General features: G+C 37.8%; 1 pseudogene; it reads left to right on the top strand.

Annotated features, from left to right (window-relative positions):
- Positions 1-21,846: 21,846 nt before the first annotated feature.
- On the top strand, positions 21,847-23,113 carry LOC101124497 (acylglycerol kinase, mitochondrial-like; annotated as a pseudogene).
- The last annotated feature ends 3,350 nt before the right edge of the window (positions 23,114-26,463 follow it).

The raw sequence follows: 26,463 nt of genomic DNA, 5'->3' as shown, positions 1-26,463 counted from the left end.
CTCCACTAAGCAAGAGGCTCCTTCACAGATCTTTTCTGATTTATCTTATCTCTATTTTTGGCTTTTGCAGAAATGGCTGAGGGTATCTATGAGTCACACTCTAATTTCCTCAAAGAGCCTTCAGTGTGGTGGAACACACTGATCTGTTGATCTTTTTGCAGTATGAGCAAAAATTTGTCCAGCCACAGCCTCAGCTTTTGTTCTAGAACACACTTTCCTATATGTAAATCTCTTAATTGTATTATCTTTTGCAATCTGGATAAGCTGGGAATTTCCCAAATCACCAAGTCCTGGTTCTATTGTAACAATTTCCCCCTCAGTTTATCTTTTTCCTCTCATATTTTGTTATAAGCAGCAAGAAGACAGGCTGTACCTTCGACACTGGGTTTGGAAACCTCAGCGCAATGTCCAAATTCACAGAATTCTGCTGAGTTTTCTTCCACTGTATAACAGGACCCTGTTTCTCCCAGTTTCCAGGAACATTTTCCTCATTTCATTTTGAGTCCTCACTAGTGTCACCTTAAACATCCATATTTATTTTCTTTTTCATTTTTTAAACTTTTATTTGAAGTTCACAGGTACACATATAGGTTTGTTATATAGGTAAACTTGTGTCATGGGGCATGTTTCATTACCCAGGTAGTAAGCCTAGTACCCATTAGTTATTTTTCCTGACCCTCTCCCTCCTCCCACCCTCCACCCTCCAATAGCCCCCAGTATGTATTAGTCCCCTCTATGTGTCCATGAAACATCTATATTTCTAATAAAAGTGTATTTACAATGATTTATGTAGTCACTAAGGTGATATATGTTTTCTTTACCACAATCCTAACTTTTTTCTGAACCTTCATCAGCAGAATCTTTGATGTCATATTTCTATTAACAGTATGGTCAAGGCTATCTAAGTTTTTAAAATCAAGCTTTTCAAATTCTTTCAGCCTCTGCCCACTGTTCAATTCCAAAGCCACTTCCACATTTTAAGGTATTTGTTATGACAGCATCCCACTTCTAAGTATCAAAATCTATATTAGTTTTCTACTGCTGATGTAACAACTAACAACAAACTTAGTGGCTTGAAACAGCACGAATTTATTATCTTACAGTGTGGTACATTAGAAGTTTAATAAGGATCTCACTAGGCTAAAATCAAGATGTTAGCAGAGCTGTGTTCCTTTCTGTAGGCTTTATGGAATAATCCATTTCATTGCCTTTTACACCTTCCAGAGGCCATCCATGTTTCTTAGTTCATGACCCTCTTCCTCTATTTTCAATGTCAGCAGTGACAGGTCCAGTTCTTCTCATGTGGCCATCATTCTACTTCCTCTCTGCCCTCCTTCTCCCACTTCTAAGGATTCTTATGATTACATTGGGCCTACCTGGATAATCTAGCATAATTTCCTATTTTATGATCAGCAGATTAACAACATTAATTCCATCTGCAACCTAATTTCCCTTTGGCATGTAGTATAACATATTCACAAGTTCTGGGGATTAAGACATGGATAGCTTTGGGGAACCATTATTCTGCCTACCACCTGTGTTACATTAATCTGTTTTCTAGTTGTTAAACCAGCTTTTCATTATTAGGATAAATATCACTTGGTCATGTCGTATAATTCATTTTTTATATTGTTGAATGGAGTTTGATGTTCTTCAGAAGGATACTGCTCTAGGGTTTCTTTTCTTGTGGTGTCTTTGCTTTTTGTATCAGGGTTATACCGGCTTCTTAGAAAGAATTAGAATATATTCTCATCTCAATTTTCTGAAGGCATTTATGAAGGATTGATTTTTTATCTTGAGTTAATTTGCCTAGCCTGGGCTTTTCTTCATGGAAAAATGTTTAGTTTCTAATTCAATTTTCCAGTAGTTATGGGTCTATTCAAATTTTAAATTTCTTCTTAAGTCAGTGTTGGTAATTTACGTCTCTTTTCAGAATGTTCTCATTTCATCTAAATTGTCCAATTCATTGATACAAACTGGCTTACAATACTACCTATAATCTTTTTAATTTCTGTAAAATCAGTAGTGATAGCCCCTTTTATTCCTGATCTTCTCTTTTTTTTCTTCATCAGTTTAGCAAGGATTTGCCGATTTTGCCAATCTTGTCAAAGAACCAACTTTTAGTTTCCTAGATTTTCCCTGTTGTTTTTCTGTTTTCTTTTTCTATTTCATTTATTCCTGCTATAATCTTTATTATTTGTGTCCTCTTGATTGCTTTGGTTTTTAGTTTGCTCGGCATTTTCCAGTTTCTTAAGGGGAAGCTTAGGCTATCGATTTGAGATCCTTCTTCTTTTCTGATACAAATGTTTAAAGCCATAAATTTCCTTCGAAGCACTGCTTTAACTGCATCTCATATATTAAATATTTGAATATATTAAATAATTTTTATTCAAATCAAAATATATTTTTTAGAATCCTAGTTATTTTTATTAATCAATTATCCAACACATGCTAATTGTATTCAAGGCACTGTGCAAGATGTTGAGAATCCAGAGATGAGCTTTTAGTTCATCCATCTCGCCTCTCCTTCTGTCTACATATGTCCATAGGGTGATGATCCTGGAAAATCATGCTTATAAAGTTTGTGGAAACTTCAGTATTCTGAAGAGAGACATAGAGACTGTTAAAATGCAGGAGTATTGAGTGACATTTCAGGAGCTCTAGTCGCCAAACCTTCTCTTCCTCTTATGGGCACCTATATCCATAATGAAGAGCAATTATACATGACACACGACTTTTTATTCTATGTCTGACCCTGGGACTGTAATGGAAAGAAGAAAAGTTGATGAAGTCATTGCCCTCCAGCTCTCTGATCACCAAGGAGGGATGGACACCTCCCTCTTCTTTGTTTCTCAATGATTCAGTATGTCTGGCTGGGGTTTTCACTGACTCTTTCACACCATTCCTCTTCCCTGGGCATGCAGCCTTGGATTAGCAATCAGTGGTCAGGTCCTCTGACTCCTCCTTTCAGTGGTCCTCTTTTCTAGTCCTGCCTTGTCAGTCTTTTAACTTCAATCAACTCCTGCTGTTGTCTCCAAAATCAAAATATTTTAATTGCTCTTCTGATTTTTCCCTTTGGTCCATAGAAGTGTTTTATTAATTTTCAAATATTTGGGCTTTTCCCAGGGTACTTTCTGATATAGATCACTAAATTAATTATGTTGTGCTCATAGAACATCTTTAAATAATTACATCTTTCCAATTTTATTGAGACTTCTTTTATTGAGACTTCTTTTATTGAGACTTAATTTTTCCCTTTGATCCTTAGAAGTGTTTTATTTAATTTTCAAACATATGGGCTTTTCCCAGGTCCCTTTCCAACGTGGATCTCTAAATTAATTCTTTTGCACTCAAAGAACATATTTAAATAACTGCAATCTTTTCCATTTTATTGAGACTTGTTTTCTGGCCCAGTGCATGGTATATCCTAGAATATGTTCTATATGCATTTAAAAGAATGTGTATTCCATAGTCAATGGGTGGAGCATTCTAAAAATGGTAATTAGGGCAAGTTGGTTAATAGTGATGTACAAGTCTGTGTATCTTTGCTTATTTTCTATAAGTTATGGGTAGTGGGATATTGAAATATCTAACTATTATTGCTGTTTACCTATTCCTCCTTTTAATTCTGTCAGGTTTTGCCTCATGTATTTTGAGGTCCTGTTGCTAAGTGCATATATGTTCATACTCTTTACATCTTCCTGATGGATCTACCTTTTAATCATATAAATGGTCTCTCTTTGTTTCCAGTAACATTTCTTGTCTTAAAGTCTCTTATGACATTAATAAAACCAATATCATTTTTATGGTTTTTATGTGGGATAATTTTTTCCATCATTTTATAAACATTCAACCTATGTATTTATTTGACTCTAAGTGGTATCTGTTCTAGACAGGATATAGTTGGAGCTTGCTTTTGTTTGTCTTGGCTGATAATCTCTGACTTCTGAAAGGGATGTTTATTTCATGCACATTTAATACACATTGATATGGTTAGATTTATGTCTGCAATTTTGTCACGTTTTTCATCTGTTTCATTTTGTTTATGCATATGTTGCTCTTCACTTGCTTTTCTAGGTGAAATAAATATTTTTAGTGTATAATTTTAATTTATCTATTGCTTTGTTATTTACTATATTATTTTCTTTTTTTTAAACGAGTAACATAGGCATTTATTATCATTATCAAGTATTATGTATGATACATCATTGTATGTGCTATACTTTTTTTTAATTATACTTTAAGTTTTAGGGTACATGTGCACATTGTGCAGGTTAGTTACATATGTATACATGTGCCATGCTTGTGCGCTACACCCACTAACTCGTCATCTAGCATTAGGTATATCTCCCCATGCTATCGCTCCCCCCTCCCCCCACCCCACAACAGTCCCCAGAGTGTGATGTTCCCCTTCCTGTGTCCATGTGTTAATGCTCTTGAATTTACAATATGCATCTTAGCTTATTACAGTTGACTGAGAATAATGCTAATTTAATTTTAGTAAAGTATAAAATTTTACTCAAGTATGTCCCTTTTTCTTCCTCCTGCCTTTTGCTACTACTGTCATATAGTATATCAATATATGTTGTAAACCCAATGATATAGTGTTATATTTATTAGTTTATACAATTGCATGTCTTTTTTAAAAATTGAGAGGAAATTAGAAGTAATATATTTATAGAAACTTTTGTATTTACCAACAGGTATACCATTTCCATGACTCTTTATTTCTTCCTGGAAATTCAAGTTATCATCCGCTGTCATTTTCTTTCAGCCTGAAGATTTCCTTTAGAATTTCCTTTCAGGCAGGCTAGTGACCAACAAATTCTCCCGGTCTTTGTTTATTTGAGAATGCCTTTGTTCTACCTTCATTTTCTAAGGATAGTTTTCTTAGACACAGAATAGGTGGTTGAGAGTCTCTCTCTCTCTCTCTCTCTCTCTCTCTCCTCTATTCACCCGTTTTGAATATGTCATCTCATTACTGCCTGGTCTGTATCATTTCTGATATGAAGTCAACCATTAATCATATTGTTGTTCTTATGTACCTGATGTTTTTCTTGCTGCTTTCGTTTCAATATTTTATATGTTTCTGTTTTTTTATAGTTTGCTCAGGATATTTTTAGGTGTGGATCTCTTTGTGTTTATCCTGCTGGGAGTTGGAGGGGTCAATGAGTTTCTTGGATGTATAGATTAATTTTTAAATCAAATTTGGGAAAATTGCAGCCATTATTTCTTAAAATGTTTTCTGTTCCTTTCTCCTCTCCTCTAGGACTTCCATTACACATATGTTAGTAGATTTTATGGTTTTCACAAGTCTCTAAGGCTCTGTTCATTTTTCTTTATTCCTTTTTCTTTCTGTTCTTCAGATTGCATCTTCTCTATTGTTCTATCTTCAGGTTCACTGATTCTTTCTTCTGCCAGCTCAAACCTACAATGAGCCCCTAAAGTGAACTTTTCATTACAGTTATTTTACTTTTCATTTCCCAAATTTGCATGTGGTACTTTTGTATAAATTATATGTCCTTATTGAGATTCTCTATTTTCTGCGTCATTGCCATCATACTTTCCTTTAATTTTTTAAACATAAGTTATTTGCTTCAGTTCTTTAAACATATTCTTGATGGCTGCTTTTAAGTATTCTCTGCTAAATTTAATATCTGGGAATATTCATAAACAGTTTCTATTAACTGATTCCTCCCCTGTCAAGTATAGGTCACACTTTCTTCTTTTTATGCATGTCTTATAGTTTTGTTGTTGAATATTGGATATTTTGGATAATATAATATAGCACTTCTGAATTCTGACCACCCCAAGGGTATTGTTGTTCTGTTTTGTTTTGTTTGTTTTGTTTCTTTGTTGACTGGGCTTAATCTTTACAATCTGTTACCCCAATGATGTACAGCCACAGGTGTCTTTATTTAGTTTTTTTCCCTTTGTTTTTATTTTAAAATCTGGATTTTTAAGGGTGATCACTGGGCCTTCATAGCTTCTAATAGACCAAATATTGGTTAGTAGTTGCGTTCAAACATCTTATGCCAGAAAGATTTTCTCTCTCTGCTGATGTGTCTGTGTGTACTGGGAAAACATTTAAACTTCAGACTGTTTTGAAGTCTTCCAAAATTTTTGCTTTTTGCCAGGTTTTTTCATGATTTCTCTGGGGGTGTTTACTGTCTCCATCAACCAGGTATGTGTGGGTGGCTTAAGTCTACTCCAATCTCTGCTGCACATGTGCACATCTTCTTATTAAGCCAGGATATGTGAAAAACATATCAGCATCCTATGTCTGTCACCTCCCCAAAAACCTTGTTACATTCCTAGCTAGTCCACTGGTATCTTGCTTGCCCAAAATAGGCACACAACCTCAGGCTAATGGAGCCATTAGCTCTTCCTATTCACTTGTTACCTAGTTTGCCACTGTAACTATGAATGCTGCCAATCAAGTGAGCCCCTCGCACTGAGGCATCACAACCGCTGGTTTGCACAGCCTTCCTCACCCTGGTTTCATTATACCACATACAGAGCTGGGAGGTGGTGTCTAGAACTATCCCCAGGCAAAACTACCAGAAACATGCTGCTCTTGTACAAAGTTCAGTAGTTTTCACAAATAAATACTTCTCAGTTTGCTTTGTACCTTTGTTTGAATTCCAGAATGTTGAAATGGTTGTTTTTCACTATCTTGTTTAGCTTTATAGTTGCTTTTTGAGGAGAGAATTTCTCTACCTCCTGTCGTGCCAGAACTCCTGTACTATAATAGATATTTTAGAATGACTTTTATCTTTTGGCTTTGCTAAACTCAATTATTACTTTTCATAGCTTTTTGTATATTCCTTAGCATTTTTATGCATACAATCATACCATTGGCAAATTGGTTAATTTTACTTCCTCCTTTCCATTCTGTATGCTTTTTTTTTTCTTGCCTTACTGCATGAGCTGAGACCTCCTGTATTAAATTGCATAGGAGAGGTGAGATCAGACAACCTGTCTTTTTATCTGATCTTATAGAGAAAGAATCAGTCTTTTACCATTAATTATTATGTTATCTTTACATTTTTTATAGACCAGCAATGTTTTGAAAAACACACATAATCCTTGGATAAACAAGAAAAGATGATGAATTGTAAGAAGATAGTAAACTGTGGCCAAAAGGCAAAATCTTCTATTATCTAGCTAAATGACCTTGAGCAAGTCTCTCCACCTCAGTTTCTTTGTCTCTAAAATGTGGAAGGTTGAACTGACCACAGGTGATCAGTGGTTTTCAACTTTAAAAAAAAATCCTTTCTTAAAAGTGTTTTCCATGGAAGTCTAATATTTAAAAAGAATAAAATAAAATCTGATCTGGTCCAGTAGAAGTAGGAGTGGTAGTACTGAATCCCAAGTTACTCATGGTCTCTGCCTGTCCTTTTACAATGGAAGGTACTGCCACAGAGGCAGTAGGGTTCTGTGAATGGAATGGAGTTTGAAAGGAGACACATAACATTATTAATATGACTTGGAGAGGTATAAGGGGAATGGCAGATAGGCATTTATAATAAAACAGCATATAATACATAATATATGTATATATAATGGTTACCATTATATAAATATAATATTACATACAGGCATATATATGATGGTTACCAATACTTATATATATATATACAATGGCATACATGTAATACATATACATATACCGTCATGTGTCAGTTAATGATGGGGATACATTCTGAGAAATACAAAGTTAGGCAATTTTGTCATTGTGCAAATATCATAGAGTATACTTACACAAACCTAGATCATATAACCTACTACACACCCAGGCTATATGATATAGCTTATTGTCCCTAGGCTACAAACCTTTACAGCATGTTACTGTACTGAATACTGTAGGTAACTGTAACACAATGGTAAGTTTTTGTGCATCCAAACATATCAAAACATAGAAAGGCACAGTAAAAATACCATATTATAATTTTATGGGATCCACTGTTGTATATGTGGTCTGTCATCAACCAAAACATCATTATGTGGTGCATGACTGTGTATAATGTGATATATATATATATATGACCAAGATGTCAGGTTGATGTCATTAATTTCAGGTGACCTTAATTCTTTATGTTTTGGGGTTATGAAACTTTTTAAAAATGGACTTTATTTTTATTTTTTGAGACAGGGTCTTGCTATGTCACCCAGGTTGGGGTGCAGTGGTGCAATCACAGCTCACTGCAGCCTCGACCTCCCAGGCTCAAGGGATCCTTATCACCACAGCCTACTATGTAGCTGGGATCACATGCACGTGCCACTGCACCCAGCTAAGTTTTTTTATTTTTTGTGGAGATGGGGTCTCACTATGTTTCCCAGACTGGCCTCAAACTCCTGGGCTTAAGCAATCATCCTGCTTCAGCCTTCCAAAGTGCTGGGATTATAGGTATGAGCCGCTGCATTTGTCCTATTTTGTACATAATTAGTAAAAAAGCAATTTTCATGGGGGTACAGGAAATTTAAAAAAATACACATAAGAAAGGCCCTTTAAGCTCTGACATTATATTAATAAGGTTGACTAACATCCAAGACTGTTGGCAGTTTAATAAAGGACCCTATAAGTGAACAGACTAACCCCAAAAGGAATAAGGCACTAATGAAGAGATGCCAGGAACTGGGGCCACAATTTTTATCAGTATTTTTAACTTATGACTTCCAAGTTACACCACAGTGGTCAAAGACTACTTTTTGAAACTTAGGTAAAACCACTTGTGTGGTGCTTTTTAGTTTTTATTTAGGTTTGTTTTATTTATTTTTAAAGGATAATGGTAAAATCTATGTAGACTCACTCTTCTATTTCTATCCGGCTCACAAACCCTGGAATCCATTTCCCAATCTCCTTGTGCCGCTATTCTGGCCTCCTGCCCATCTCTCCTGCTCCACTTCCCTATGTGTGGAGAGACTAATTGAAGACAGACTGGCCAGGCTAATTTTTCCAAGGGTGAGCTCAACTTTGGATTTTTACTTTAAAGTAGAATATGAAAATTCCCTTTAGGACAGTTTCCTGTTTTGGATCACAGTCTATTTAGTAAAAATTTTGCCAGTAAATCTGAAGGAATAAAGTCTAGGTGGAAAAAGAGAGAGGAAAGGGATAATCCATTCTTCATTTACTCATTTACTATTTTAAACTTTTGCAAAAAAGTGATTTATACATATGTATTTTCTTAATATTCACCTATTCAGCAAACATTTGTTGAGTGTGTACTGTGTGCCAGGCACTGAGATATATGATTTCACCAATGTACATCTTTTCTTTCTCACAACAACCCTATTAAGTAGAATTGTCAGCCAGATGTGGTGGCTCGTGCCTGTACTCCAAGCACTTTGGGGAGTCACAGCAGGAGGATCACTTGTGCCTAGGAGTTCAAGGTTGCTGTTAGCTATGATTTTGCCACTGAACTCCAGCATGGGCGACAGAGGCAACAGAGCAACCTCAAAAAAAAATTGCCACCTTACTTTATAGGTCAAGAACTGAGGCGCAAGGAGCGGAAGTGACCTGCTCCAAGTCACAATGTTGGTTAGATTCCAAATAGACTCTGGTCACCAGAGCTACTGCTTTTTCTACCAGCCTTGCAGTTGCCTGTCCAGTTGAAGTTGTTGTGGAGATTGTGCTGTAAGCAGTCAAAATATTAGCAAAGGTATGCACCCTTGTCCATCAGATGGCAACATTTAATTAGTCTAATTTTACCAGCCTATTTATTTAGTGACATAGAATAAGTTGGTTCAGTATAGACAAATGGTGGTATTTGGGCTTTTTGCCTAATCAAGTTTAAATGTGCTTTTTAAAAAGTTTCATTCAAAAGCCACTGTTTTACTCAATGTGGAAGTACTGGGAGCCTTCCCACTAAAATCAAGAGGGAAAAAAGGATGCTCACTCTTGCCACTATTATGTAACAATGCATTGAAGGTATTAGCTACCCTAACTAGACAATAGAATAAAATAATTATTATAAGTATTGGAAAGAAAGCAATAAAAACTTTTCTACTCACATATAGTAGAATCGTCTTCTACCTGAAAACCAAAAAATCAAGTAAACAACTACTACAAACATTTAACAAAAGTTAGTACATTAGTAAAATATAAAATTAATGTATAAAAATCAATTCCCTTCACATATGCAAACAACTGTCAATTAGAAGATATAATGGCAGGGAAGATCACATTTTAAAAAGCAACCAAGAATATTACATACATAGGAGTGAATATATAAGAAATCTACAAACTTTTATGAGGAATACTTTCAAACACTTTGATATTCATCACCTAAACACATTGATATTCATCACCTAAACACATTGATCAATCTTAGAATCACTAAAAATGAAACAACCAGACATATGCCTTCTGATCCAATATGAAGTACCCAGCATCAACCATGAAATATCTTCAACAAATAAGTGCATCTCATCGAGAAATATGAGGAATAGAAGAACAAATTAAATGACAAAATGAAGCAAGCAGACAAATCTAGAACATGAAACATCCCAAAGGACAATTGACCCAGGTTCTTCAATTGATTTATTGAAGGGATAAAAAGGGGGAAAGGACATTGCTTTAGATTCAAAAAGAATCAATGGATATAACAACCAAATGTAATGTGTGGACCTTGTTTGGATCCTGATGCAAACTAATTAACAGTAAAAAAAAAAAAAAAAAAAAAAAAAAAAAAAAGATTTTTTGAGACAATTGGGAAACTTTTAGTATGTATTACAGTTGACTCCTGAATAATGCAAGGGTTAGTGGTGCCAACCCTCGCACAGTTGAAAACTAGCATACAACACTGACTCCTCCAAAACGTAACTACTAATAGCCTACTGTTGACTGGAAGCTTTATCAATAACATAACAGTTGATTAACACATATTTTGTATGCTATATGTATTATATTCTTACAATTAAGTAAGCTAGAGATAAATGTTATAAGAAAATCATAAGAAAGAGAAAATATATTTGCTATTGATTAAGTGGAAGTGGATCATCATAAAAGTCTTAATCCTCATTGTTTTCATGTTGAGTAGGCTGAGGGGGAGGGAGAAGAGTTACTCTTGCTGTCTCAGGGGTGGCAGAGACAGAAGAAAATGATGTATAAGTGGACTCATGCAGTTCACACCCATGTTTAAGGGTCAACTGTATATGATAATAAGAGAGTGTTTAATAATTTTCTTAGATGGGATAATGGCTTTGGGGTTATAGAAGAAAATTTCCACATTTTAATGAAACACATACTAAAGATATTTAGGGAGTGAAAAGAAATAATGCTTGGAATTTGCTTTAAAGTCATTTGTGGGAGGTAGAGAGAGAGGAAAAGATAGAGAATGAAATAGAAAAATCTTAATATTATTTGTATTAGCTTTCTAGGGGTGTGTCTTAGTTTATTTTGTGTTGCTATAAAGGAATACCTCAGACTGGGCAATTTATAAAGAAAAGAAATTTACTTAGTTCATGTTCTGCAGGCTGAGAAGTTCAGGGCATGACTCTGATCTCTGGCAAGGGCTTTTATGTATGTTACAAGGTGGCAGAGAAGGTCAAAGGGGGAAGTGGGCACATACAAAGAGAGGGGAAAACCGAAGGGCATCCTAGCTTTATAACAACCCACTCTCTCAGGAATGAATCCATTCCCACAAAAACTAATCCAGTATCATTACAGCAAGCACTCATTACCCCAAATATAGCAACAAGCCATTCATGAGGGATCTGCCCCCATAACACAAACACACCCCACTAGGCCCCACCTCTCAATACTGCCATATTGGGGATCAAATTTCAACGTGAGTTTTCATAGGGACAAGCAAACCATATCTAAACTATAGCCAGATGCTGTAACAAAATACCACAGACTGCGTGGCTTAAAAAACAAGTTTATTTCTCACAGTCCTGGAGACTGGAAGTGTGAGATCAAGATGTCAGCAAGTTTGGTTTCTCCTGAAGCCTCTCTCTTTGGTTTATGGAAGGCCACCTTCTTGCTGAGTCCTCAGTGGTCTTTCCTCTGTGCACATGTTTCTCTGTCCTAATAGCCTCCTCTTACAAGAAGACCAGTCAGATTAGATTAAGGCCCACCCTAAGGGCCTCATCTTAACATAATTGCCTTTTTAAAAAGCCTATCTCCAAATACGGCCATGTTTTGAGATAGTGGGTGTTAGGGCTTTGACATAAAAATTTTGAAAGATGAGTGTATGTGAGTTTATTGTACTATCTATACCGTTTGTTTTTGTGTATGTATAAAAATGTGTATTAAATACAACAACATTCCAGAGGAGGACATAAAGGTACAACCGAGGCTGGGCGTGGTGGCTCATGCCTGTAATCCCAGCACTGTGGGAGGCCAAGGCAGGAGGATCATGAGGTCAGGAGTTCGAGACCAGCCTGGTCAATATGGTGAAATCCCATTTCAACTAAAAATACAAAAATTAACCAGGCGTGGTGGCACATGCCTCTAGCCCCAGCTACTTGGGAGGCTGAGGCAGAAGAATCGCTTGAACCCAGGAGGCAGAGGTTGCAGTGAGCCGAGATCATGCCACTGGACTCCAACCTAGGTGACAGAGCAAGACACCGTCTCAACAGCAACAACAACAACAACAACAAAGTACACCTGAACAGATAAACATACATAGCATGTCCCGTAAATAGGCACCATCAGGAAGATATCAATTATCCCTGAGCAAATTCATAATTTTAACATATCTCAATAAATACACCAACATTTGTTTCCTGGAACTGAATAAGTGTATGCAGAAAAATAAGTAAACAAGAATAGTCAGGAAAAATCTGGAAAACAAAAGAGTAATGGGGTGTGGAGCAGCCTTACTGGATACTAAAACATACTCTAGAGCCTCAAAAATTAAAACAGTGTGGTATTTGCACATGACTGGAAGAGAATAAAAATCCCAAAATAGACCCAAGTGCATAAGATGATTTAATATATGATAAAAGCAACTTCTCAAATCAATGGAGGTAGAAATAAGCTTTCTGATCAACATTAGGACAAGTGGGAAGCCATTTAAAAAAGATTAAATTGAATCTCTACCTCATGCCATACGTCAGGATAAAACCCAAATAGATAAAAGATTTAAATTTTTTTTAAAAAAACCATAAAAGCACTAAAAAAAGCCTTAAAGTGAATGCCTTCCTAACTATGACTCAAAATCCAGAGGCCATTTTTAAAAATGATAGACAAATTGTGCTACACAAAAAAAGAAAAACTCATGGCAAACACATGTGAGCGCACACAAACACACACACCCCATGAGACCATAAGCAATGTCAAAAGACAAAGGAGAAATAGGGAAAATATTTGTAACTTATATATCACAGACAAAGGACTAGACTAATTTCCCTAATTTTTAAAGAGTTTCTAGAAATCTGTGATAAAAGACAATAAACCATTTTTTAAGGGAGACCAAAAAGAAATAATCGACATCACGAACAGACAACCTACAGAATGGGAGAAAATATTTGCAAACTATGCATCCAACATGGGACTAATATTTAGAATTTACAAGGAACTCAGACAATTTCACAAAAAAAAACCACATTAAAAAGTGGGGAAAGGATGTGAATAGACATTATTCAAAAGAAAACATATAAATGGCCAACAAGCATATGAAAAAAATGCTCAGCATCACTAATCATCATAGAAATGCAAGTTAAAACCACAAAGAAATATCATCTTATACTAATGAGAATAGCTATCATTAAAAAGTCAAAAAAATAACAGTTGTCAGTGAGGATGCAGAGAAAAGGGAATGCTCGTCCACTGTTGATGGGAATGTAAATTAGTACAACCACTATGGAAAAGAGTATGAAAATTTTTCAAAGAACTAAAAATAGAACTACCCTTCAATCCAGCAATCCCACTACTGAGTACCCCCAAGGAAAAGAAATCATTATATTAAAAAAGATATCTGCACTCATATGTTTATGGCAGCACTACTCACAATAGCAAAGATATGGAATCAACCTAAATGTTCATCAACAGATGACTGGATAAAGAAAATGTGGTATGTGTACACAGTGGAGTACTATTCGGCCACAAAATAGAATGAAATGTGTCTCTTACAGCAACATGGATGGAACTGGAAACCATTATCTTAAGTGAAACAACCCAGAAACAGAAAGTCAAATACCACATGTTCTCACTTATAAGCTAAATAATGTATACATGCAGACATAAAGGGTGGAATGATAGATACTGGAGACTCAGAAAGGTGAGAGGATGGGAAGGGAGTAGATGGTGACAGATTACTTAACCAGTACAATTAATTTCTTAATGGGTACATTATTTGGGTGAAGGACACAATAAAAGCATAGACTTCACCAGTACTCACTATATATCCAGATAACAAAATTGCACTTGTACTCCTTAAACTTTATACAAAATTTTTTTTATGGACAACTGATTTTATTTATTTATTTACTTATTATTATTATAGTTTAAGTTTTAGGGTACATGTGCACAATGTGCAGGTTAGTTACATATGTATACATGTGCCATGCTGGTGTGCTGCACCCATTAACTCGTCATTTAGCATTAGGTATATCTCCTAATGCTATCCCTCCCCCCTCCCCCCACCCCACAACAGTCCCCAGAATGTGATGTTCCCCTTCCTGTGTCCATGTGTTCTCATTGTTCAGTTCCCACCTATGAGTGAGAATATGCAGTGTTTGGTTTTTTGTTCTTGTGAGACTTTACTGAGAATGATGATTTCCAATTTCATCCATGTCCCTACAAAGGACATGAACTCATCATTTTTCATGGCTGCATAATATTCCATGGTGTATATGTGCCACATTTTCTTAATCCAGTCCATCATTGTTGGACATTTGGGTTGGTTCCAAGTCTTTGCTACTGTGAATAATGCCACAATAAACATACGTGTGCATGTGTCTTTATAGCAGCATCATTTATAGTCCTTTGGGTATATACCCAGTAATGAGATGGCTGGGTCAAACGGTATTTCTAGTTCTAGATCCCTGAGGAATCACCACACTGACTTCCACAATGGTTGAACTAGTTTGCAGTCCCACCAACAGTGTAAAAGTGTTCCTATTTCTCCACATCCTCTCCAGCACCTGTTGTTTCCTGACTTTTTAATGATTGCCATTCTAACTGGTGTGAAATGGTATCTCATTGTGGTTTTGATTTGCATTTCTCTGATGGCCAGTGATGGTGAGCATTTTTTCATGTGCTTTTTGGCTGCATAAATGTCTTCTTTTGAGAAGTGTCTGTTCATGTCCTTTGCCCACTTTTTGATGGGGTTGTTTGTTTTTTTCTTGTAAATTTGTTTGAGTTCATTGTAGATTCTGGATATTAGCCCTTTGTCAGATGAGTAGGTTGTGAAAATTTTCTCCCATTTTATAGGTTGCCTGTTCACTCTGATGGTAGTTTCTTTCGCTGTGCAGAAGCTCTTTAGTTTAATTAGATCCCATTTGTCAATTTTGGCTTTTGTTACCATTGCTTTTGGTGTTTTAGACATGAAGTCCTTGCCCATGCCTATGTCCTGAATGGTAATGCCTAGGTTTTCTTCTAGGGTTTTTATGGTTTTAGGTCTAACATTTAAGTCTTTAATCCATCTTGAATTGATTTTTCTATAAGGTGTAAGGAAGGGATCCAGTTTCAGCTTTCTACATATGGCTAGCCAGTTTTCCCAGGACCATTTATTAAATAGGGAATCCTTTCCCCATTGCTTGTTTCTCTCAGGTTTGTCAAAGATCAGATAGTTGTAGATATGCAGCATTATTTCTGAGGGCTCTGTTCTGTTCCATTGATCTATATCTCTGTTTTGGTACCAGTACCATGCTGTTTTGGTTACTGTAGCCTTGTAGTATAGTTTGAAGTCAGGTAGTGTGATGTCTCCAGCTTTGTTCTTTTGGCTTAGGATTGACTTGGTGATGTGGGCCCTTTTTTGGTTCCATATAAACTTTAAAGTAGTTTTTTCCAATTCTGTGAAGAAAGTCATTGATTGCTTGATGGGGATGGCATTGAATCTGTAAATTACCATGGGCAGTATGGCCATTTTCACGATATTGATTCTTCCTACCCATGAGCATGGAATGTTCTTCCATTTGTTTGTGTCCTCTTTTATTTCATTGAGCAGTAGTTTGTAGTTCTCCTTGAAGAGGTCCTTCACATCCCTTGTAAGTTGGATTCCTAGGTATTTTATTCTCTTTGAAGCAATTGTGAATGGGAGTTCACTCATGATTTGGCTCTCTGTTTGTCTGTTGTTGGTGTATAAGAATGCTTGTGATTTTTGCACATTGATGTTGTATCCTGAGACTTTGCTAAAGTTGCTTATCAGCTTAAGGAGATTTTGGGCTGAGACAATGGGGTTTTCTAAATATACAATCATGTCGTCTGCAAACAGGGACAATTTGACTTCCTCTTTTCCTAATTGAATACCCTTTATTTCCTTCTCCTGCCTAATTGCCCTGGCCAGAACTTCCAACACTATGTTGAATAGGAGTGGTGAAAGAGGGCATCCCTATCTTGTGCCACTTTTCAAAGGGAATGCTTCCAGTTTTTGCCCATTCAGTATGATATTGGCTGTGGGTTTGTCATAGATAGCTCTTATTATTTTGAGATACGTCCCGTCAATACCTAATTTATTAAGAGTTTTTAGCATGAAGAGTTGTTGAATTTTGTCAAAGGCCTTTTCTGCATCTATTGAGATAATCATGTGGTTTTTGTCTTTGGTTCTGTTTATATGCTGGATTACATTGATTGATTTGCGTATATTGAACCAGCCTTGCATCCCAGGGATGAAGCCCACTTGATCATGGTGGATAAGCTTTTTGATGTGCTGCTGGATTCGGTTTGCCAGTATTTTATTGAGGACTTTTGCATCAATGTTCATCAAGGATATTGGTCTAAAATTCTCTTTTTTGGTTGTGTCTCTGCCCAGCTTTGGTATCAGGATGATGCTGGCCTCATAAAATGAGTTAGGGAGGATTCCCTCTTTTTCTATTGATTGGAATAGTTTCAGAAGGAATGGTACCAGCTCCTCCTTGTACCTCTGGTAGAATTCGGCTGTGAATCCATCTGGTCCTGGACTCTTTTTGGTTGGTAAGCTACTGATTATTGCCACAATTTCAGCTCCTGTTATTGGTCTATTCAGAGATTCAACTTCTTCCTGGTTTAGTCTTGGGAGAGTGTATGTGTCGAGGAATTTATCCATTTCTTCTAGATTTTCTAGTTTATTTGCGTAGAGGTGTTTATAGTATTCTCTGATGGTAGTTTGTATTTCTGTGGGATCGGTGGTTATATCCCCTTTATCATTTTTTATTGCGTCTATTTGATTCTTCTCTCTTTTTTTCTTTATTAGTCTTGCTAGCGGTCTATCAATTTTGTTGATCTTTTCAAAAAACCAGCTCCTGGATTTGTTAATTTTTTGAAGGGTTTTTTGTGTCTCTGTTTCCTTCAGTTCTGCTCTGATTTTAGTTATTTCTTGCCTTCTGCTAGCTTTTGAATGTGTTTGCTCTTGCTTCTCTAGTTCTTTTAATTGTGATGTTAGGGTGTCAATTTTGGATCTTTCCTGCTTTCTCTTGTGGGCATTTAGTACTATAAATTTCCCTCTACACACTGCTTTGAATGCATCCCAGAGATTCTGGTATGCTGTGTCTTTGTTCTCGTTGGTTTCAAAGAACATCTTTATTTCTGCCTTCATTTCGTTATGTACCCAGTAGTCATTCAGGAGCAGGCTGTTCAGTTTCCATGTAGATGAGCAGTTTTGAGTGAGATTCTTAATCCTGAGTTCTAGTTTGATTGCACTGTGGTCTGAGAGATAGTTTGTTATAATTTCTGTTCTTTTACATTTGCTGAGGAGAGCTTTACTTCCAAGTATGTGGTCAATTTTGGAATAGGTGTGGTCTGGTGCTGAAAAAAATGTATATTCTGTCGATTTAAGGTGGAGAGTTCTGTAGATGTCTATTAGGTCCACTTGGTGCAGAGCTGAGTTCAATTCCTGGGTATCCTTGTTGACTTTCTGTCTCGTTGATCTGTCTGATGTTGACAGTGGGGTGTTAAAGTCTCCCATTTTTAAATGTGGGAGTCTAAGTCTCTTTGTAGGTCACTCAGGACTTGCTTTATGAATCTGGGTGCTCCTGTATTGGGTGCATATATATTTAGGATAGTTAGCTCTTCTTGTTGAATTGATCCCTTTACCATTAAGTAATGGCCTTCTTTGTCTCTTTTGATCTTTGTTGGTTGAAAGTATGTTTAATCAGAGACTAGGATTGCAACCCCTGCCTTTTTTTGTTTTCCATTTGCTTGGTAGATCTTCCTCCATCCTTTTATTTTGAGCCTATGTGTGTCTCTGCACATGAGATGGGTTTCCTGAATACAGCACACTGATGGGTCTTGACTCTTTATCCAATTTGCCAGTCTGTGTCTTTTAATTGGAACATTTAGTCCATTTACATTTAAAGCTAATAGTGTTATGTGTGAATTTGACCCTGTCATTATGATGTTAGCTGGTGATTTTGCTCGTTAGTTGATGCAGTTTCTTCCTAGTCTTGATGGTCTTTACATTTTGGCATGATTTTGCAGTGGCTGGTACCAGTTGTTCCTTTCCATGTTTAGTGCTTCCTTCAAGAGCTTTTTTAGGGCAGGCCTGGTGGTGACAAAATCTCTCAACATTTGCTTGTCTGTAAAGTATTTTATTTCTCCTTCACTTATGAAGCTTAGTTTGGCTGGATATGAAATTCTGGGTTGAAAATTCTTTTCTTTAAGTATATTGAATATTGGCCCCCACTCTCTTCTGGCTTGTAGAGTTTCTGCCAACAGATCTGCTGTTAGTCTGATGGGCTTCCCTTTGAGGGTAACCCGACCTTTCTCTCTGGCTGTCCTTAACATTTTTTCCTTCATTTCAACTTTGTTGAATCTGACAATTATGTGTCTTGGTGTTGCTCTTCTCAAGGAGTATCTTTGTGGCATTCTCTGTATTTTCTGAATCTGAATGTTGGCCTGCCTTGCTAGATTGGGGAAGTTCTCCTGGATAATATCCTGCAGAGTGTTTTCCATTCTCCCCGTCACTTTCAGGTACACCAATCAGACGTAGATTTGGTCTTTTCACATAGTCCCATATTTCTTGGAGGCTTTGCTCGTTTCTTTTTATTCTTTTTTCTGTAAACTTCCCTTCTCGCTTCATTTCATTCATTTCATGTTCCATCGCTGATACCCTTTCTTCCAGTTGATCGCATCGGCTCCTGAGGCTTCTGCATTCTTCATGTAGTTCTCGAGCCTTGGTTTTCAGCTCCATCAGCTCCTTTAAGCACTTCTCTGTATTGGTTATTCTAGTTATACATTCTTCTAAATTTTTTTCAAAGTTTTCAACTTCTTTGCCTTTGGTTTGAATGTCCTCCTGTAGCTTGGACTAATTTGATCGTCTGAAGCCTTCTTCTCTCAGCTCGTCAAAGTCATTCTCCGTCCAGCTTTGTTCCATTGCTAGTGAGGAACTGCGTTCCTTTGGAGGAGGAGAGGCACTCTGCTTTTTAGAGTTTCCAGTTTTTCTGCTCTGTTTTTTCTCCATCTTTGTGGTTTTATCTACTTTCGGTCTTTGATGATGGTGATGTACAGATGGGTTTTTGGTGTGGATGTCCTTTCTGTTTGTTAGTTTTCCTTCTAACAGACAGGACCCTCAGCTGCAGGTCTGTTGGAATACCCTGCCGTGTGAGGTGTCAGTCTGCCCCTGCTGGGGGGTGCCTCCCAGTTAGGGTGCTCGGGGGTCAGGGACCCAGTTGAGGAGGCAGTCTGTCCGATCTCAGATCTGCAGCTGCATGCTGGGAGAACCACTGCTCTCTTCAAAGCTGTCAGACAGGGACATTTAAGTCTGCAGAGGTTACTGCTGTCTTTTTGTTTGTCTGTGCCCTGCCCCCAGAGGTGGAGCCTACAGAGGCGGGCAGGCCTCCTTGAGCTGTGGTGGGCTCCACCCAGTTCGAACTTCCTGGCTGCTTTGTTTACCTAAGCAAGCCTGGGCAATGGCGGGCACCCCTCCCCCAGCCTCGCTGCCACCTTGCAGTTTGATCTCAGGCTGCTGTGCTAGCAATCAGCGAGACTCCGTGGGCGTAGGACCTTCCGAGCCATGTGTGGGATATAATCTCCTGGTGTGCCGTTTTTTAAGCTCATCAGAAAAGCGCAGTATTCGGGTGGGAGTGACCTGATTTTCCAGGTGCCGTCTGTCACCACTTTCTTTGACTAGGAAAGGGAACTCCCTGATCCCTTGCGCTTCCCGAGTGAGGCTATGCCTCGCCCTGCTTTGGCTCATGCATTGTGCATGCACCCACTGACCTGCGCCCACTGTCTGGCACTCCCTAGTGAGATGAACCCGGTACCTCAGATGGAAATGCAGAAATCACCCATCTTCTTTGTCGCTCATGCTGGGCTATACAAAATCTTTTAAATAAGAAAAATAAAATTGGAATGTCGAAGTAAATGAACACGTCTTTCACAGTAAAAGAAATCCACACAAAAAAGAAATTAATATAAATGTAGTGGCACTGGGGCCGGGCGCGGTGGCTCACACCTGTAATCCCAGAACTTTGAGAGGCTGAGGCGGGCAGATCACCTGAGGTCAGGAGTTCCAGACCAGCCTGGCCAAAATGGTGAAACCCCCATCTCTACTAAAAATACAAAAAAAAAAAAAAAAACTAGTGGGGTGCGGTGGCACACGGCTGTATTCCCAGCTACTCGGGAGGCTGAGGCAGGGGAATCACTTGAACCCCGGAGGTGGAGGCTGCAGGGAGCCAAGATCGCAACACTGCACTCCAGCCTGGGAGACAGCGAGACTCCATCTCAAAAAAAAAAAAAGTAATGGCCCTTAAACATATGAAAAGATGCTTGACTTCTCTCATAATATGAAAAGTACACCAACATTTTTTTTCTCACCTATCAGTTTGGTAAACATTCAAAAGTTCGATACTCCACTGTCAAGCCTGTATAGAAAACAGTCAGTCTCATACATTACTAATGGGACTGCAAAGTAGCACAACCTTTATTAGTTTGGTAGGGCTGCCATATGAAATATCACAGACCGGGTGGCTTAAACAACAGAAAGTTATTTTCTCACCATTCTGCAGGCTAGAAGTCTGAGATCAAGGTGTTGGCAGGACTGGTTTCTTCTGACACCTCTCTCCATGGCTCCTGGATGTACATCTTCTCCTCTATGTGTCTTCATGTTGTCATCCCTCTTTACGTGTCTGTGTCCTACTCTCTTTTAATAAGGACACCAGTCAAACTGGATTATGACCCACCCTAATGACCTCATTTCAACTTAATTACTTCTTTAAAGACCCTCTCTCCTAATGCAGTCACATTCTGAGTTACTAGGGCTCAGGACTTCAACGTAAGAATTTTATGGGTCACAATTCAACCCATAATAACCCTTATGGAAGGAAATATATCTATCATGACTACCAATTCATTATCCTTGACCAGCAACTCTACTTCTGGAAATCTATCCTACAAATATATCTGCACACATATAAATTGACATATGTATGAAGATATTCATTTCAGTCTTGTTGAGGCTGAAATATTAATTTCAGACTGGCTGAGTGAACTTTGGTTTGTCTACACAGTGCAAAATTATGCAGCTGTGAAAAGAAATGAGGAAGTTCTCCATGCACAGGTAAGGGCAGATCTCCATGATAAATGAGGAAAAAGAATGCACAAAACAGTGTCATACTAGTATGCTACCTACATAGGATATATATATATTTGTATTTGCTTGTTTAAAATTTGCATAAGGAAACACTGAAGGCTGAACAACTACAACAAAACGCTAATAAAAGTGGTTATTGAGTGGGACCAACCATGCAAATCTCTAGAAAATGACGGTGTTCTTTAAAACACTTCAAAATCATTGGAAGAAAACTACAGCTGGGCTCTTCCTGCTGACCTGGGGAGGCCAGTGGCTCTATGGAAAACACTGTGATAACCTACTAAGGAGAGCAGCCTGTGAAGAAGCTCAGGTGTTTGGCAATCAACTCATTCCTCCCAATGCACAAGTGAAGAAGGAAACTGTTTTTCTCAATCCTGCAGCTTGCAAAGGCAAAGCCAGGATTCTATTTGAAAAAAATGCTGCCCCGATTTTACATTTATCCCAGCATAGGTGTGACTAGTGTTAAGACAGATTATGAGGGACAAGCCAAGAAATTCCTGGAACTGATAGAAAACACATATGTGATCATTGTTACAGGAGGAGATGGGACACTGCAGGAGGTTGTTACTGGAGTTCTTCGATGAACAGATGAGGCTACCTTCAGTAAGATTCCCATTGGATTTATCCCACTGGGACAGACCAGTAGTTTGAATCATAACCTCTTTACTGAAAGTGGAAACAAAGTCCAACATATTACTGATGCTACACTTGCCATTGTGAATGGAGAGACAGTGCCATTTGACGTCTTGCAGATCAAGGGTGAAAAGGAACAGCCTGTGTTTGCAATGACTGGCCTTTGGTGGGGATCCCTCAGAGATGCTGGCATCAAAGTTAGCAGGTACTTATATCTTGGGCCTCTAAAAATCAAAGCAGTCCACTTTTTCAGCACTCTTAGGAAGTGGCCTCAGACTCATGAAACCTCTATCTTGTATACAGGACCTACAGAGAGACCTGCCAATGAACCAGAGGAGACCCCTGTACGAAGGCCTTCTTTGTACAGGAGAATATTACGGAGGCTTGCATCTTGCTGGGCACAACCACAGGATGCCCTTTCCCAAGAGGTGAGCTGAGAGGTCTGGAAAGATGTGCAGTTGTCCACCATTGAACTGTCCATCACAACACGGAACAATCAGCTTGACCGAACATGCAAAGATTTTATGAACATCTGCATTGAAGCCGACACCGTCAGCAAAGGAGGCTTTATAACTATAGGAAGCCTAAAGGTGAGAAAAGCCAAGCTGGACACTGAGGGCATGGAGTGTCTCCAAGCCAGCCAGTACACTTTGCTTGTCCCCAAGGGAGCAGGGAGCTCTTTTAGCATTGACAGTGAGGAGTATGAAGCGATGCCTGTGGAAGTGAAACTGCTCCCCAGGAAGCTGCAGTTCTTTTGTGATCCTAGGAAGAAAGAACAGATGCTGGCAAGCTCCACCCAGTGAGCAGGCAAACGACAAGTACTCCGAGACCACATTTTAGGCCACCGGTGGGACCAAAAGGGAACAGGTGCCTCAACCATCCCAACAGTGTTCTCAGAGGCTCTCAAGGGCATTTTCATGGCAAGTACCCCTCTGCCAGCCTCCAGCAGTGCTTCCCAAAGTGTTCTCTGTCACCTGCTTTGCAATCAGCTTCTGTTAGGGCATGTTTTGTTTTGGTGTGACGGTCGACCCTCCTAAACATGGGCTTTCCTCAGGCTGGTTCAAGATGGAAAAGGACTTTCTTCTGTTTTCTCCCAAAGTGCAACCACAGTGGAGAGCCCACAGTGGGCTTAGCCTGCCTAAGCCCTTCCATTCCCATTCTATTCTTTGACTGTACTAGGAATTCCGGGAAAAGTGCCTTCCTTCCCTGGTGACCTTTTCCTATTTCTAGGCTCCTCCACGGGTGCTGCTATTTTGAGAGCTCCGGCTCTTGTTTAGCTTTTATTTCAATTCTATCCTCAGTCCAGATATGTATGTGAGGTTGTTTCCCTCTTCAGCCATGGCTATAATACTGTAAAATGCTAGTTTTTATTTTTTAAGTAGTGCTTCTTAAATGGTTTGCATGAGAGCCACTTGGAGTGCATGTTGAAAATTGATCTATTTGGGGTCCACCCCAAACCTAACAACCCAATTTGGGGATGGGGTTCAGGTATCGGCATTTTTAAAAAGTCAGCCACCCTTCCCAGGTGATTCTGTAAGTTGGTCCCTCAACCGTACTTAGAGAAATAGTGTTTTAAAGCAGTGTTCCACAAAGTATTCTGCTCATGTGACCCCCAAAAGTATTTTGAAAAATCATGTGTCCCCTCACCCATCTAAGTTGACATCTAAAATTTTTCATGGGAAGTTAAATACTTGACAAAGTATGTGTTTGCTGGTGTCATATAAATATTGGTATTTTAAAATAAAAACTGTTACATCACTATTTTAAACATATCCAGTACAATTTAAATATCACAACAATTTGACACCCTTTATTCATTTATAAAAATAAACGAGCTAGTTCTTTAGTAGTTGAACATTTTAAATTGGCTTTTCTTTTTCTATATTTTCATACCACTGTCAGCCAAGAATCCTATCGTAATGTAATCTATTGTGCTTGGCATCTTTTAATCACTCACCCATTATCTTCTTGTCAACAAAAAATATAAATGGAAGTAAGTTTTCTTAGTTCTTGCCTTAAGTGTTATCTCAGTCCAGAATAAATGTTATCGTGATTATTGTTATATAATGAAAATGACATTAATGTAATTCTTTGATGACTGTTTTATTAGAACTTTCTTTATCCTAATTAGTTCATTTATCCAAGAATACATGAATGTTATTTACAGCTGAGATGGGGTTCAACCTCAGTTGTATTCCTTGTTTCATTTCTTTATAGATGTAAGCACATAAATTCTATGGGAATAGAAAGAAAAAAAATTGGTTACCAATAGGGGTGTATTGGGAACACAGAAAAGAGGGAACAGGAGTGGAAGTGAAGTTTTCCATATACCTTTTTATATAGTTTTTATTTCTAAATCATGTGAATTCAGATAATTAAAATTAGACTTAATTTTATATTATATATGTTTCTATATAATAGCAATTATATGGATATATTATATCTATATAATTATATATAGATATATATAAGCATAGATAGATAGATAGATAGATAGATAGATAGATAGATAGATAGATAGATAAATGCTTCCTAGCTTGGCCATGAAATTTCCAGTACAATTTGAGATTAACTTGAATCTGTTTACTTTTGAGAATGGCTATTCTCAGTTTATTAAAGCTTCATCTTGGGTTTTCAAATTGTGCCCTTGTGAAATAAAGAAGATCCCCAGGGACCACAAATGCTTGCTTTCTTTATATTTTTCTTTGAAGAAAGGAGCTGAGTTTAAGAAGGCTAGAGGAAGTCCAGTTAGATTTGATATTGACCAAACAGGAGACTGCCCAGATGCTATTGATCCCCTGCACTTGGCAGCACAAATGCCCTTGTGTGCATTACTTCAAGCAAACCGAAGTGTGCCCCACTGACAGTGGGAATGCCTGGCTGCGGGTGGGGGGACCCGAGTGCACCACATCCAGCTGGGAGTGAAATTCCTGGAGAAAGCACCCACAGCACTCTGAGCCTGCTTGCAGCCCAACGGCCTCGCTGAGAATGCTACATTTAAAAGTGCAGTTTTTGGATGATTCCCAGAAGATTTTTGTGGCTGATGTAAGTGGAAATCACATTGTTATTATTCCTTTATTATTCATTCAATAATAGTCATTTGTGAACAGCCCATTAGAGAGCAATGTTATGTCTTCTTTAGGACTGAATGAAGGAGGACTGTGATTTTTAGCTTTGGAAAAATAATGTGTATTTAACATCACAATGTAGTTCATATTTTTCCATTAACCTTTCTCTTAGAACAAGTTGTCTTTTCTCAAGGGACAACAATAGCAAATTTTAAAGACAGGATAACTATTTGCAAAAAGTAAAGCAGCAATAAACTAGTTCTTTTACCCAATAAGGTATTATTGTTCATTGAAATTATGTCTGTGGGTCTCACCCCATGAGCATTTGTGGGGAGAAAACTGTTGTTCTGAGGGAAAGGAGTGGGGGAAGCTATCCTCCTTTTCTGAAGAAAACCTATGGGTTATAAGGGGTAGAATTATGTAGTTGTAATGAGAACTTCAGGAAGGAATGACAAGTATGAGAGAGAAAAATAGGATAAGAGACTATTTAGTTTGATTTAGTACTTATAGTTCAGAGTTCTTAATAAACTCCTAGCTACAAGATGATTGCATACAATTATACCTCATCTCTTCAAGAAAGAACAAATGTATTAAGCACATCATTTGGTGCTCATGTTCCAACATCTTAAGATATGTACATTTTGATGTCAGGATTTATGTATGAGCATTTTGAAAAGTTCTACATTTTTATTGGAACCAAAAATGCTATTTGCTTTGATATTTACATTAGCCACTAACAAGAGACAAATAGTTTATTTTCTCTGAAATTCATACAAAATGTTGGTTTTTTTCTTTTATACATAAACTGACAACTGCTGTGGCTCAGCCATGATGTTGTGTGTGTGGGTAGCCCATTTTTCCAATAAGTATTTTATTTTTATTTGAATCATGTGCTTTGTGAGTGATGACTTCATGTCTTCGTCTGCTGTTTTGCTGTCTCTTCCTTTCAGTTTTATGCGCAAAAGGCATTTCTAGTTCCACGGACCTGAATGATTTGTTTTTGTAGCAAATAGCTTCCATTAGAGGTATGAGGCATTTCCTATTCTTTCTTGGAACTATATTTAAGGGGTGGAAAATATCTTTTG

The sequence above is a fragment of the Gorilla gorilla genome, chromosome X, assembly GCF_029281585.2.
Source record: "Gorilla gorilla gorilla isolate KB3781 chromosome X, NHGRI_mGorGor1-v2.1_pri, whole genome shotgun sequence".
NCBI lineage: Eukaryota > Metazoa > Chordata > Mammalia > Primates > Hominidae > Gorilla > Gorilla gorilla.
The sequence above is the reverse complement of the archived record's forward strand: the minus strand, read 5'-3'. Positions and strand labels throughout refer to the sequence as shown.